This window comes from Ascaphus truei, chromosome 2, assembly GCF_040206685.1.
Source record: "Ascaphus truei isolate aAscTru1 chromosome 2, aAscTru1.hap1, whole genome shotgun sequence".
NCBI classification, from domain to species: Eukaryota; Metazoa; Chordata; class Amphibia; order Anura; family Ascaphidae; genus Ascaphus; species Ascaphus truei.
In genome coordinates this window covers 474032592-474045231 of record NC_134484.1, presented here as the reverse complement: position 1 = coordinate 474045231, position 12640 = coordinate 474032592, and the positions used below count along the sequence as shown (strand labels likewise).

The window sequence follows — 12640 nt, the reverse complement described above, 5'->3', positions numbered from 1 at the left end:
GGGGGGGGAGAGTAGCGGGTCCCTCCGCTCAAGCCACGCCCCCCCCTCCCGATCAAACCTCCCACCTCCCGCTCCGGCTCCCGCTCCCTACAGACCGCAGATCGCGGTCTGTGTATCTCAGCGCACCGCCTGTCAGCAGCGCAGGTGCGCTGACTCTGGGAGCGGGGCCTTAGCCTTAGGCAGGTCTGCAACCCCGCCTTTCACAATTATCACCCAGCACACAGCACTTCCACTGCAGCAAGGGATTCTGGGGAATGACATGCAAATGAGCACACAGTGCCACTTTTTGCATTAAAAACCATTTTAACATGGTTCCCTATAGGTTTAAGCTTGCTGCATGGTCACAGCTTTGAGCACAGCCAGGGTTAAGGTGCATACCCAGAAAACCCACCCACCCACCCACAGCTGTTTCGACCTTTATGGGTCTCATAAGTGTGGTGTTGGTAAACTGGGTATGCAGAGAAGCTAAAGGATGGGGTTTACCATACTGAGTTAAGTTAAAGTAAAAGTAAAAGTTTGTGTCACTTTTTTTACCCCATCCTTTAGCTTCTCTGCATACCCAGTTTACCAACCCCACACTTATGAGACCCATAAAGGTCGAAACAGCTGTCTGTAGGTGGGTGGGTTTTCTGGGTATGCACCTTAACCCTGGCTGTGCTCAAAGCTGTGACCATGCAGCAAGCTTAAGCCTATAGGGAACCATGTTAAAAATGGTTTTTAATGCAAAAAGTGGCACTGTGTGCTCATTTGCATGTTATTCCCCAGAATCCCTTGCTGCAGTGGAAGTGCTGTGTGATAATGGTGAAAGGCGGGGTTGCAGACCTGCCTAAGACATGCAGATGAGCATACAGTTGTAACACACACACACGTCTTTATTTATATAGCGCTTCACAGCAATAATACATGTGATAATCATATAATTAACAAATAGTAAGTGCTTCAGACATAAAAGTAACTTTGTAGAAGAGGAGTCCCTGCTCTGAAGAGCTTACAATCTAATTGGTGGGGAGAATGTACAAAGACATTGGAGGGAGTTCAGGTAAGTGCTTCTGCAGGGGGCCAAGCTTTATGTATCATGTATAGTATCATCCACAGTGCTATTCTATGCTTCTTTAAGCAAGTGTGTCTAAAAGGTGGGCCTTAAAGGTGGATAGAGAGAGTGCTAGTCTGGTACTGAGGGGGAGGGCATTCCAGAGGTGTGGGGCAGTCAGGGAGAAAGGTTTAAGGCGGGAGAGGGCTTCAGATACAAAGGAGGTAGAAAGAAGACATCCTTGAGAAGAACGCAAGAGTCGGGATGGTGCATAGCGAGAAATTAGGGCTGAGATGTAGGGATGGGCAGAAGAGTGTAAAGCTTTAAAAGTGAGGAGGAGAATTGAGTGCAAGATGTGAGATTTGAAAGGAGCGTGATTTCAGCAGGGGAGACGCGGAGACAGATTTAGGAAAGAGTAGAGTGATTCTGGCAGCAGCGTTTAGGATAGATTGTAGGGGAGACAGGTGAGAGGCAGGAAGGCCGGACAGCAGGAAGTTACAGTAATCAAGACGGGAGAGAATGAGGGCCTGAGTCAGAGTTTTAGCAGTCGAGTAACAGAGGAAAGAGCGTATCTTTGTTATATTGCGGAGGAAAAAGCGACAGGTTTTAGAAATGTTTTGACTGTGAGGGGCGAATGTGAGAGAGGAGTCGAGTGTGACCCCTAGGCAGCGTGCTTGGGCTACTGGGTGAATGATGGTAGTTCCAACAGTAATGTGGAAGGAGGTAGTAGGGCCAGGTTTGGGAGGAAGTACGAGGAGCTCTGTTTTAGCCATGTTGAGTTTAAGGCGGCGGAGGGCCATCCAGGATGATATAGCAGAGAGACATTCATAAACTTTGGTTTGTACAGCAGGTGTAAGGTCGGGTGTTGAAAAGTATGTGTGTCGTCAGCGTAGAGGTGATAATGAAACCCAAAAGATGTTATTAGGTCACCTAGAGAGCGCGTGTACAGAGGAAAGAGAAGAGGTCCCAGGACAGAGCCCTGGGGTACCCCCACAGAGAGATCAATAGAGGAGGAGGTGTTAGCAAAAGAGACACTGAAAGTACTATGGGAGAGGTAAGAGGAGATCCAGGATAGAGCTTTGTTACGAATACTAAGAGTATGGAGAATGTGAAGGAGAAGAGGGTGGTCCACGGTGTCAAATGCTGCAGAGAGGTCAAGTAGTATGAGCAGAGTGTAATGACCTCTGTCTTTGGCAGCACGGAGGTCATTAGTTATTTTAGTGAGGGCTGTTTCAGTGGAGTGAGCAGTGCGGAAACCAGATTATAGAGGGTCTGGGAGAGAATAGGTGTTGAGAAAATATAGCAATCGAGAGAATACAAGACGTTCAAGGAGTTTGGAGGCAAAAGGCAGGAGGGAGACAGGTCGATAGTTAGAAAGACAGGTAGGGTCAAGCTTGCTGTTTTTGAGTAATGGTATAACTATTGCATGTTTGAAGGAGGGAAAGGTACCAGAGTAGAGGGAAGAGTTAAAAATCATGTGAGTGTAAGGATTATAGAAGGAGAAAGAGGTTTTAGGAGATGGGAGGGAATGGGATCAAAGGGCAGGTGGTAGAGGGAGAAGAGAAGATCAGCAGTGACACATCCTCCTCCGAGACAGCGGAAAAAGAGTCAAGGAAGGCAGGAGGTGGGATGGGAGGAGGCAACAGAGGGGATGTTCTGACATATGGATTCCGCATTTTCCTTAAAAAATAGTCAGCAAAGTCCTGGGGTGAGATGGAGGAAGAAGAGGAGGCAATCGAGGGTGGTCTGAAGAGGGTCAAAGACAGAAGAGTAGCCATGGGTTAGACTTGTGCGTGTTAATTAGTGAAGAAAAGTAGGTTTGTTTAGCCTGAGAGAGGCCAGAATTGAAACAGGCCAACATAAATTTGTAGTGAAGGAAGTCTGCGAGAGAATGAGATTTCCTCCAGAGGCGTTCAGAGGAACGAGTGGAGGAACGCAGCATGCGCGTGTGGGAATTTAACCAGGGTCTGGGGTTAGAAGGGCGAGAACGGCAGAGAGAAAGCGGGCGCATGTAGATCAAGAGAGGAGGATAAGGCAGAGTTGTAGTTCCTGACCAGGTTGTCAGGGTCTGCAGCAGGGCTGAAATTAGAGAGGGAGGAGCGTACAGTTGACTTAAAAGCTGGTAGGTTAATAGAGCGCAGGTTTCTGCAGAAACGAGGGGTAGATGGAGAGGGGGAGAAGTGAGAGAGACAAAATGAGATGAGGTGATGGTCAGAGAGAGGAAAAGGGGAAATGGAGAAACCAGTGAGAGAATTTTTTTTTGTGAAGACCAGGTCTAGGTAGTGGCCATCCTTGTGGGTGCTGGCTACAGTCCACTGTTGAAGACCAAAAGAACAAGTTAGAGAGAGAAAGCGGGAAGCCCAAGGGAGAGAGGGGTCTTCAATGTGGCAATTGAAGTCCCCCAGGAGAAGAACAGGGGAGTCTGAGGAGAGAAAGAAAGAGAGCCAGGATTCAAAGTGAGAGAGAAAGGCAGACGGGGGATGAGTAGAAGTAGGTGGGCGATAGATGACCGCCACATGGACAGGGAGAGAGAAGATCTGGACAGTGTGAGTCTCAAATGAGGGAAAAGCAAGAGAGGGAGGAATAGGAAGGGTTCGGTAACGGCAGAGAGAGGAGAGCAGGAGCCCCACGCCTCCACCCCTGCCATCAGGGTGCAGAGTGCGGGAGAGAGAAAGGTCACCATTAGAGAGGGCAGCTTCCAAAGCAGAGTCAGACTGAGTGAGCCAGGTCTCAGTTATAGCAAATAGGAGCAGAGAGTGAAAGAGAAAAAAGTCATGCACGGAGAGGAACTTGTTAGAGAGGGAGCGGGCATTCCAAAGGGCACAGGAGAAAGGGAGAGAGGAGGGAGGGTGGCAGGGGATGGGTATGAGGTTGGAGGTGTTGACACCAGGAGTAGAGGTTACATTTGGCAGGCGAGGACAAGAGCATGTAGAAATAAGGCAGGGACCAGAATTGGGAGAGAGATCCCCAGAAGCAAGGAGGAGAAGCATGGACAGAAAGAGGATGTGTGAGGATTATTTGTAGGGGAGTGTTTTAGGGCAGGGGATATAGCTGTGTGGTGTCAGAGGACGCAGGTAAGAAAGGAGTTCATGTGAACAGAGAAGTGGTGAAAGAAGGAGAGATGGAGATATATGAATAGAGTTAGAGACATACTGAGGCTGGTAATACAATTGGTGCACTGCTAGAGAGGGAAATGAATAGACGAAACCGTTCGGTGGCTAATTAGCTTCATTTGAGTGCCATTATTAAGCTCGACTAACACGGTACAGATACACACACACACACGACCTAGACACAGAGCGAAAAAAAAGGGGAAGAAAAAAAAACCATAGGGTAGTATGTACTGACTGGTAACACCTTTAAATGGTAAGATATGCACACTCAGTTAATAAAGCAATATCAAGCCTTTTATCCACCCTGGGATCTGGAACAGAACACGATTTCCCAATCCTCCTCAGACTTCTTGGGATAATGCTTCAAGCAATTCACAAAAGTCTCCAACAGGGTCCCAAGTACCATTAAAACAGAGTTACACTATATCTGTGTCCCTTCCCTTCCCTATATGTACATGGTCAACCAACGAGACGGAGGACAGGTACTTGGGACCCTGTTGCAGACATTTGTGATTTGCTTGAAGCATTATCCCAAGAAGTCTGAGGAAGATTGGGAAATCGTGTTCTTTTCCAGATCCCAGGATAAAAGGCTTGATATTGCTTTATAATAATATAATAATAATAGCATGTTTTTGTATAGCGCTGCTAGTTGTACGCAGCGCTTTACAGAGACATTTTGCAGGCACAGGTCACTGCCCCGTGGAGCTTACAATCTATGTTTTTTGGTGCCTGAGGCACAGGGAGATAAAGTGACTTGCACAAGGTCACATGAAACCGACACCGGGAATTGAACCAGGCTCCCCTGCTTCAAACTCTCAGTGCCAGTCAGTGTCTTCTACTCACTGAGCCGCTCCCTTTCAGTGAGTAAAAGACACTGAGTCTTATTAACTGTGAGTGCATATCTTACCATTTAAAGGTGTTACCAGTCAGTACATACTACCCTATGGTTTTCCCCCCTTTTTTCTCCCTTTGCACCTAGGTCATTCTTGTTGCATCTACCTATTTGCAGCTTTGTGGAGCTGTGGACCTAAACAGCAGCAGGCTGGAATAAGGATAGATAGAGTGTAAGGGTTATTACCTTCCGATATATATGCGGTTTAATTTTACATATTGAGATTGATCATTGTATAGGATTGCGCTGTGTGTTTCTTTTTTCTGATATAAACCCACCCACAGACAGATTGTGTCAACCTTTCTTCAGTGTGGGGTTGGTTATACTGGCTATGCAAAAAAGAAGCAAGGGATAGGTTTTACCATACTTAGTTATGTTATGGTGGGTAAAAAAAGTGACAAACACAGTCTGTCTGTGTGTGGGTGGGTTTACTGGCTGGCTATGCATCTTAACCCTGGCTGTGCTCAAAGCTGTGACCATGCAGCAAGCTTAAGCATATAGGGGAACCATGTTGAATGGTTTTGAAGCAAAAGGTGGCACTGTGTGCTCATTTTCATGTCATTTCCCAGAATCCCTTGTTGCAGTGGAAGTGCTGTGTGCTGGGTGATAATGGTGAATGGCGGGGTTGCAGACCTGTCTAAGACTTTCTTCCTTCTCAGTGACCGCCAGTTTCTCACATTCAGCCTCTTTGTACGTGGCAGGAACATCCTGCAATTCCACAGAACAATAGGATATATTTATAAGAACCCATCACACCCACAATAATAACACACAGCAAGTAATGTCTGTGTCCTCTGTGTGAACCTGCCCTAAGATTGTACAATCGTCCCTAATGACCTCTGTCACCCAGTCTGTGATCAGCACCAGGGCCTGTGTATGAACAGAGTGAGATCTTTATAAACACAGAGCAATGCTGTACGTGGAGCTGCCACAATTATTGTAAGAACCAGGTCAGGTACTAATGCTGCAATTAAGAAAAATAATAATAATATATATTATATTAATGTAACAAGCATTTTTGGTTCCTATAGCAACCATTTACAAAGTCACATCCCTTTCCTCTTCTGAAACAGGCTCTGGCACACCCCTTTTTGCGTCCTGCCCTCTCTCTAGCAGTGCACCAATTGTATCTAGTGACTGCCTGGTCACATGATCTTCCCCACAGAACCTTGCATCTTTGGTCCTCTTCTGCTGCACTGACAGCCCTTTAGTGAACCCCAGAGATGAAGCTTCAGCGATCGATCGGCAACTTAGCTAATTACTTATCAGTCTAGATTGTATTGAATAGAAATATATATATATATTTTTTAAAGTTATGGTGGGTGAAAAAGGCAACTTTTTTTTTTTTTTAAACGGCATCTTTAACTGACATTAAGAGTTGAATAATACAAACAAAATGCAGTAAGTATTTAATACTACAGAATATATGTATCTATGTATGGGTATATAAAAATAGCACAAATGAAAAGAATCAATTAAGAAGAGCACATTTACATTTCTTAAGACAGGTCTGCAACCCTTCTGTTCATCTTTATCTCCAAGCATACAGCGCTTCCACTGCGGCAAGGGATTCTGGGAAATGACATGTAAATGAGCACAAATGGTCACGTTTTGCTTCAAGTCCATATTGACACGAACCCCTATGAGCTGATGCCTGCTGCATAGCACAGCCTGGGTGGGGGTTTTTTGTCACTTTTTTACCCACCATAATAATATAAATATATCTTTTTTTATTTTTAAACATATAAGTTTTCACGTTTTGCTGCTTAAAGACATAGTTTATATTTCTTTAACAAATGGCTACATTGTTTGAACATTTATCTTCTCACTTTGCTTCAATTTCTAACAAGGATGAAAAAAATAAAATATATATATATATATATATATATATATATATATATATATATATATAATAAAAAATAAATAGATGATACCGTTCTGTGGCTAACGAAATGCTTTTATTTGTGCGAGCTTTCGAGATACACTGATCTCTTCTTCCGGCGATGTTACAATGAATGAAGCAAAAGGTATGCTTAAAAACAGTGTCTCTTGGAATGTTATCTGTGCTGGTCCTTCCCCCGGTGTGGATGAGATTTATGGCTGGAGGTGTCAAAGGGTAACTGAAAGCAAGTGAAGAAAGAGTGTGTATGTGTATCAGTGTGAATAAAAATGACAATATATATATATATATATATATATATATATATATATATATATATATATATATATATATATATATATATATATATATATATATGCAAATATAGCTGTGTGCGAATCTGCATGTCTTAGGCAGGTCTGCAACCCTGCCTTTCCCCATTATCACCCAGCATACAGCACTTCCACTGCAGCAAGGGATTCTGGGAAATGACATGCAAATGAGCACACAGTGTCACTTTTTGCCTCAATAACCATTTTTAACATGGTTCCCTATAGGCTTAAACTTGCTGCATGGTCACAGCTTTGAGCACAGCCAGGGTTAATATATATATACACACACACATTCATGTTTGTGATCATTTGTTGCCAATGATCCCAGCAGTTTGAGCAGCAAACTGTAGCAACAGATAATGTTACCTTAGTAATATAAGGATACATTGTAGCTGATGAGTTACACTGATTGAAGGATTGATTGAAACTAATAGGCAGCCAGTGGCAGATTCCCTGTTAGGCCCGGGCCTAGGGCGGCAAAACTTGGTGGTTGGCAAAAATGTCCGCCCCCATATTCACGTGCCGCGCTCTCGGGCCTGATGGGAATGCACTTGCATATGCCGGGCGCCTCCTTCCGCAGCCTTCCTCCTCCTTCCGATTCGCAACGTCACATGACACTGCGAACGTCACCAACGTGGCGCCACGTGGCAACATGACGCTACGGGGTGAAATGACGTCATGACGTCGTATTACCATGGCAACAAGACGCCGAGTGACGGCACTTTGGTGACGTCCACGGCGCCATCTGACGCTGCGAATCGGAAGGAGGAAGAGGGCTGCAGCAAGGAGCCGGCCGGCATATATAAAATATCCGCCGCTGAAGGCAGCCATTATGTTAGGCACACAAGTCAGCTTAGGTAAGCATTTTGCTACTAGAGACAAGCACACAGGGAAGGGCTAAGGCACCTAATATAGTGTGTGCGGCCGTGTGTGCGGCCGTGCGTGCACACTTTCTGTGTATGCTGTGAGCGACACAGGGGCTTATGCAGAGAGGTACGTACCAGAAAGGCTTAAATTCGCCACAGGATTGGCATTTAATTCTGTCCTATGCAGGGTACTCCGGTAGCGCGGTGTGCATGAGATTGTTAATTAGGCGAGTTTCACTTGGCGTGAAACTCGCCATTCTGAGGCGCGCGGTGTTTGGCCACAATACAGCCAACTTTTGTTGGCGGGCAAAATTTCACCCGAACGCGCCATTTAGTAGCTCCGATTGGCGCGTACATGCGCATCGGAGCTACTGGAATCGTGCATGTTTTTGCGTTGGCGAAATCACGCTTCTCGCCACACGTCTGGCGAATTTGAATTGGCCCGCCAAGTTCTCGCCACTAACTGTTTAAATGCGGACATTTTTGCCACAAACCTGGCGAAATTGAAATTAACTTACCTCTCTGCATAAGCCCCACAGTGAAGTACTGTGTGTACATGTATATGTGTGTATGTGTGTATGTGTGTATGTGTGTATGTGTGTGTATGTGTGTGTGTATTGTGCTATAAATACGTTTATAATTAATAAATAAATACATTGGTAAGAATAAATTATTTATTAATATTTTACACACGCACACGCACACGCACACACGCACACAGCGGCGGTAGCGACGCAAAATCTTTATTTTTCCCATCTTCCCCCCTGTCGGCCGGTTCCACGCTCGCTGCCGTGCGCGCGCAACCCTATTATAGGACGTCTGACTAACCACAGCCAACTATAACTGCCGCACGCACGGCGCAGCAAGCGCGCCCCCTATAGAACAGCCCTAAAGCTGCAATCTCACGTAGCCGGTCAGAAAACCAGCATTTGTAAAGAATGTAAGCGTCTGATGGAAAAGATTGGTCTGCTTTCATATGTTGGGAAATAATCAGTGACAGAATGAGTTACTCAGGAGCCTCTGAGTGGGGAGAGAACTGCTCTCTCTATCCTTATCTCACCCTGAGCCCACACAGATAAGGAGGGGAGAGAGGGCTCTGGCTGTGTAAACGCCTGTTGAATACACAAAAGGGAGCAGCCAGAGGAAATCAAACCCCTCCCAAGCCTCACATCACCGTGTTTAAATACAGACTTCACAAAGGAGGTCACAATACTTATAGGTGTTAGATTTATAAGAAAAGAGGCATCAATAGCCCAAATGTGACTCCATACGCATGTCACCGGCATTAGTTCACATTGGTCCCAATAGAATTGCCCCTTTAAAAAGGAAGACATTACTGTAATCTATAATATATAAAGTAAACATAAAAAAAAATATATATATATTTTAATATAAGGGTACCGGGCAGGTTAATTAACTTAGGCTGCGGTCCCGCTGCCTGCGCTGTGTGCGTGCATGATAAGGCCGAATTCCCCGGTCTGCAGAGAGCTGCAGGGGGACGTAACGGGGCAGTGAAGGGGGCATGGCCGTGATGTCACCCGGCAGGTTCGCCCTCATTGGCTGAACCGCGGGGGCGTGGCCTAGCGCTCCGGCGCGCCCCCTGCTCTCAATTTTCTTGAGAGCAGGAGTTTCTGTCGGCGCAACGCGGCGGCCCCCCCCCTCGCAGCGGGCCCTGCAGTAGCCAGCGGGGACCTGGCCTAACTCTAAAGAACTCGTGTCTCTGCTCTCAACCTCCAATGAAAATGTGCCAACCTCCGCCTCCCCATCACAATGCCTGCAATCCCTCATTACCTCTGTATGCAACGGTTTATGTACTATACACAACTCTGTGCCCCATTGTACTGCGCTGCGGAATATGCTGGCCCTTTACAAATAAACGGTGATAATAAGACACATATCTCCTCCTTACTTGTGATAACGCTTTGATCTTGTTACAGTCTTCCTCACCTCCATATATCTCACCTCTGACCTCATTACACACCTACTGTCTCTTACACGCTACCCAAGCGGCTCTATTTCAGTCTGAAACTCACCAGCCCTTTATCCGATGCACCCAATTTTCCAACTCTATCTGCCCATGAAATTACTGTATAACTTCTGTTCATTTAATGTAACTACGTATTTGTAACCATGTATCTGTCATCATAACTCTGTGCCCAGGACATGCGTGAGAACGAGAGGAAACTCTCACTGTATTACTTCCTGTAACACACGTCATAACTCCGTGCCCAGGACATGCGTGAGAACGAGAGGTAACTCTCACTGTATTACTTCCTGTAACACACGTCATAACTCCGTGCCCAGGACATGCGTGAGAACGAGAGGAAACTCTCACTGTATTACTTCCTGTAACACATGTCATAACTCCGTGCCCAGGACATGCGTGAGAACGAGAGGTAACTCTCACTGTATTACTGCCTGTAACACATGTCATAACTCTGTGCCCAGGACATGCGTGAGAACGAGAGGTAACTCTCACTGTATTACTGCCTGTAACACACGTCATAACTCTGTGCCCAGGACATGCGTGAGAACGAGAGGTAACTCTCACTGTATTACTTCCTGTAACACACGTCATAACTCTGTGCCCAGGACATGCGTGAGAACGAGAGGTAACTCTCACTGTATTACTTCCTGGTAAAACAGTTTTATAAATAAAAATAAATAAGGTTGTCTTATTTTTGCCCATCTGATCTCTCCCATTTAAACCTCTCACGAATCTCTCCCTACCTATGGGACCCTCTTCCACTCAACATTCACCCACCCCCTTCACTTTCCACATTCAAAGGCTCAGCTGCAAATTCACCTCTTAAAAAAAACAAAAAAAAACCCCAGCTTATTAAAAAAAGTCGCGCCTGCGCAATAAACTCCTCCGGGTGCGCCTGACCTCTGTGCGCCTGACCTCTGTGCGCCTGCACTTCCAATAACGCACTGTGACTCCGGCGAGCCACACGTAGAGAACACTTAGATTGCAAGCTCTCTGGGGCAGGGGCTCCTTTAGCCTTATGTTCAGGGAGACCAGATTTTCCAAAGTAGAAACCAGGACACATTAAAGTTATTTATAAAATAAATTACATCACTTAAAAATAAATATTATTATAATGGTATGGGCTAATAACGTCTTCATCTATGCTATATTATTGATTTATTTCAGGTTCCTAACATAACACAAACTCTCCCCCCTCCCACACACTCCCCCTTCCTCCCTTCCTCCCACACACTCCCCCTTCCTCCCTCCCTCCCACACACTCCCCCTTCCTCCCTCCCTCCCACACACTCCCCCTTCCTTCCTCCCTCCCTCCCACACACTCCCCCTTCCTCCCTCCCACACACTCCCCCTTCCTTCCTCCCTCCCACACACTCCCCCTCCCTCCCTCCCCCCCACACAGGGGGACCTCCCTCCCCCCCACACAGGGGGACCTCCCTCCCCCCCACACAGGGGGACCTCCCTCCCACACACTCCCCCTCCCTCCCTCCCACACCCCCTCCCTCCCTCCCACACACTCCCCCTCCCCCACACTCCCCCTCCCTCCCTCCCACACTCCCCCTCCCCCACACTCCCCCTCCCTCCCTCCCACACTCCCCCTCCCCCACACTCCCCCTTCCTCCCTCCCTCCCTCACACACTCCCCCTCCCTCCCACACTCCCCCTCCCTCCCACACTCCCCCTCCCCCACACTCCCCCTCCCCCACACTCCCCCTCCCCCACACTCCCCCTCCCCCACACTCCCCCTTCCTCCCTCCCTCCCTCACACACACTCCCCCTTCCTCACACACACTCCCCCTTCCTCCCTCCCTCCCTCACACACACTCCCCCTTCCTCCCTCCCTCCCTCACACACACTCCCCCTTCCTCCCTCCCTCCCTCACACACACTCCCCCTTCCTCCCTCCCACACACTCCCCCTTCCAACACACTCCCCCTTCCTCCCTCCCTCCCTCCCACACACTCCCCCTTCCTCCCTCCCTCCCTCCCTCCCACACACTCCCCCTTCCTCCCTCCCTCCCTCCCTCCCACACACTCCCCCTTCCTCCCTCCCTCCCTCCCTCCCTCACACTCCCCCTCCCTCCCTCCCACACACTCCCCCTCCCTCCCTCCCACACACTCCCCCTCCCTCCCTCCCACACACTCCCCCTCCCTCCCTCCCACACACTCCCCCTCCCTCCCTCCCACACACTCCCCCTCCCTCCCTCCCACACACTCCCCCTCCCTCCCTCCCACACACTCCCCCTCCCTCCCTCCCACACACTCCCCCTCCCTCCCTCCCACACACTCCCCCTTCCTCCCTCCCACACACTCCCCCTTCCTCCCTCCCACACACTCCCCCTTCCTCCCTCCCACACACTCCCCCTCCCTCCCTCCCACACACTCCCCCTTCCTCCCTCCCACACACTCCCCCTCCCTCCCTCCCACACACTCCCCCTCCCCTTCCCCGGGTGGGTCCATCGTGGCGGCAAACACAGGAAGTTGTGACCGACTTCTGGGTTGGACCGCTAGGGGCCCCGCTCCCACCCTCCTCTCCAATCCAAA

At 48.1% G+C, this 12640-nt stretch overlaps 1 protein-coding gene across 16 annotated transcripts in view; it reads right to left on the bottom strand.

The window, feature by feature from the left end:
- Nucleotides 1–12640, bottom strand: part of LOC142488371 (uncharacterized) — a 175377-nt gene that overhangs the window by 7778 nt on the left and 154959 nt on the right. For 6 of the 16 annotated variants that reach the window (XM_075588821.1, XM_075588832.1, XM_075588822.1 and 3 more), the window contains one exon: nt 5669–5743. The exons of 4 other annotated variants lie outside the window; for them this stretch is intronic. The gene's annotated coding sequence lies outside the window, so the exon portion shown is untranslated. Of the gene's footprint in view, nt 1–5668; nt 5744–6529; nt 6608–12640 lie in introns of all 16 variants that reach the window. 6 more of the 16 variants (XM_075588820.1, XM_075588835.1, XM_075588819.1 and 3 more) reach the window with 2 other exon arrangements.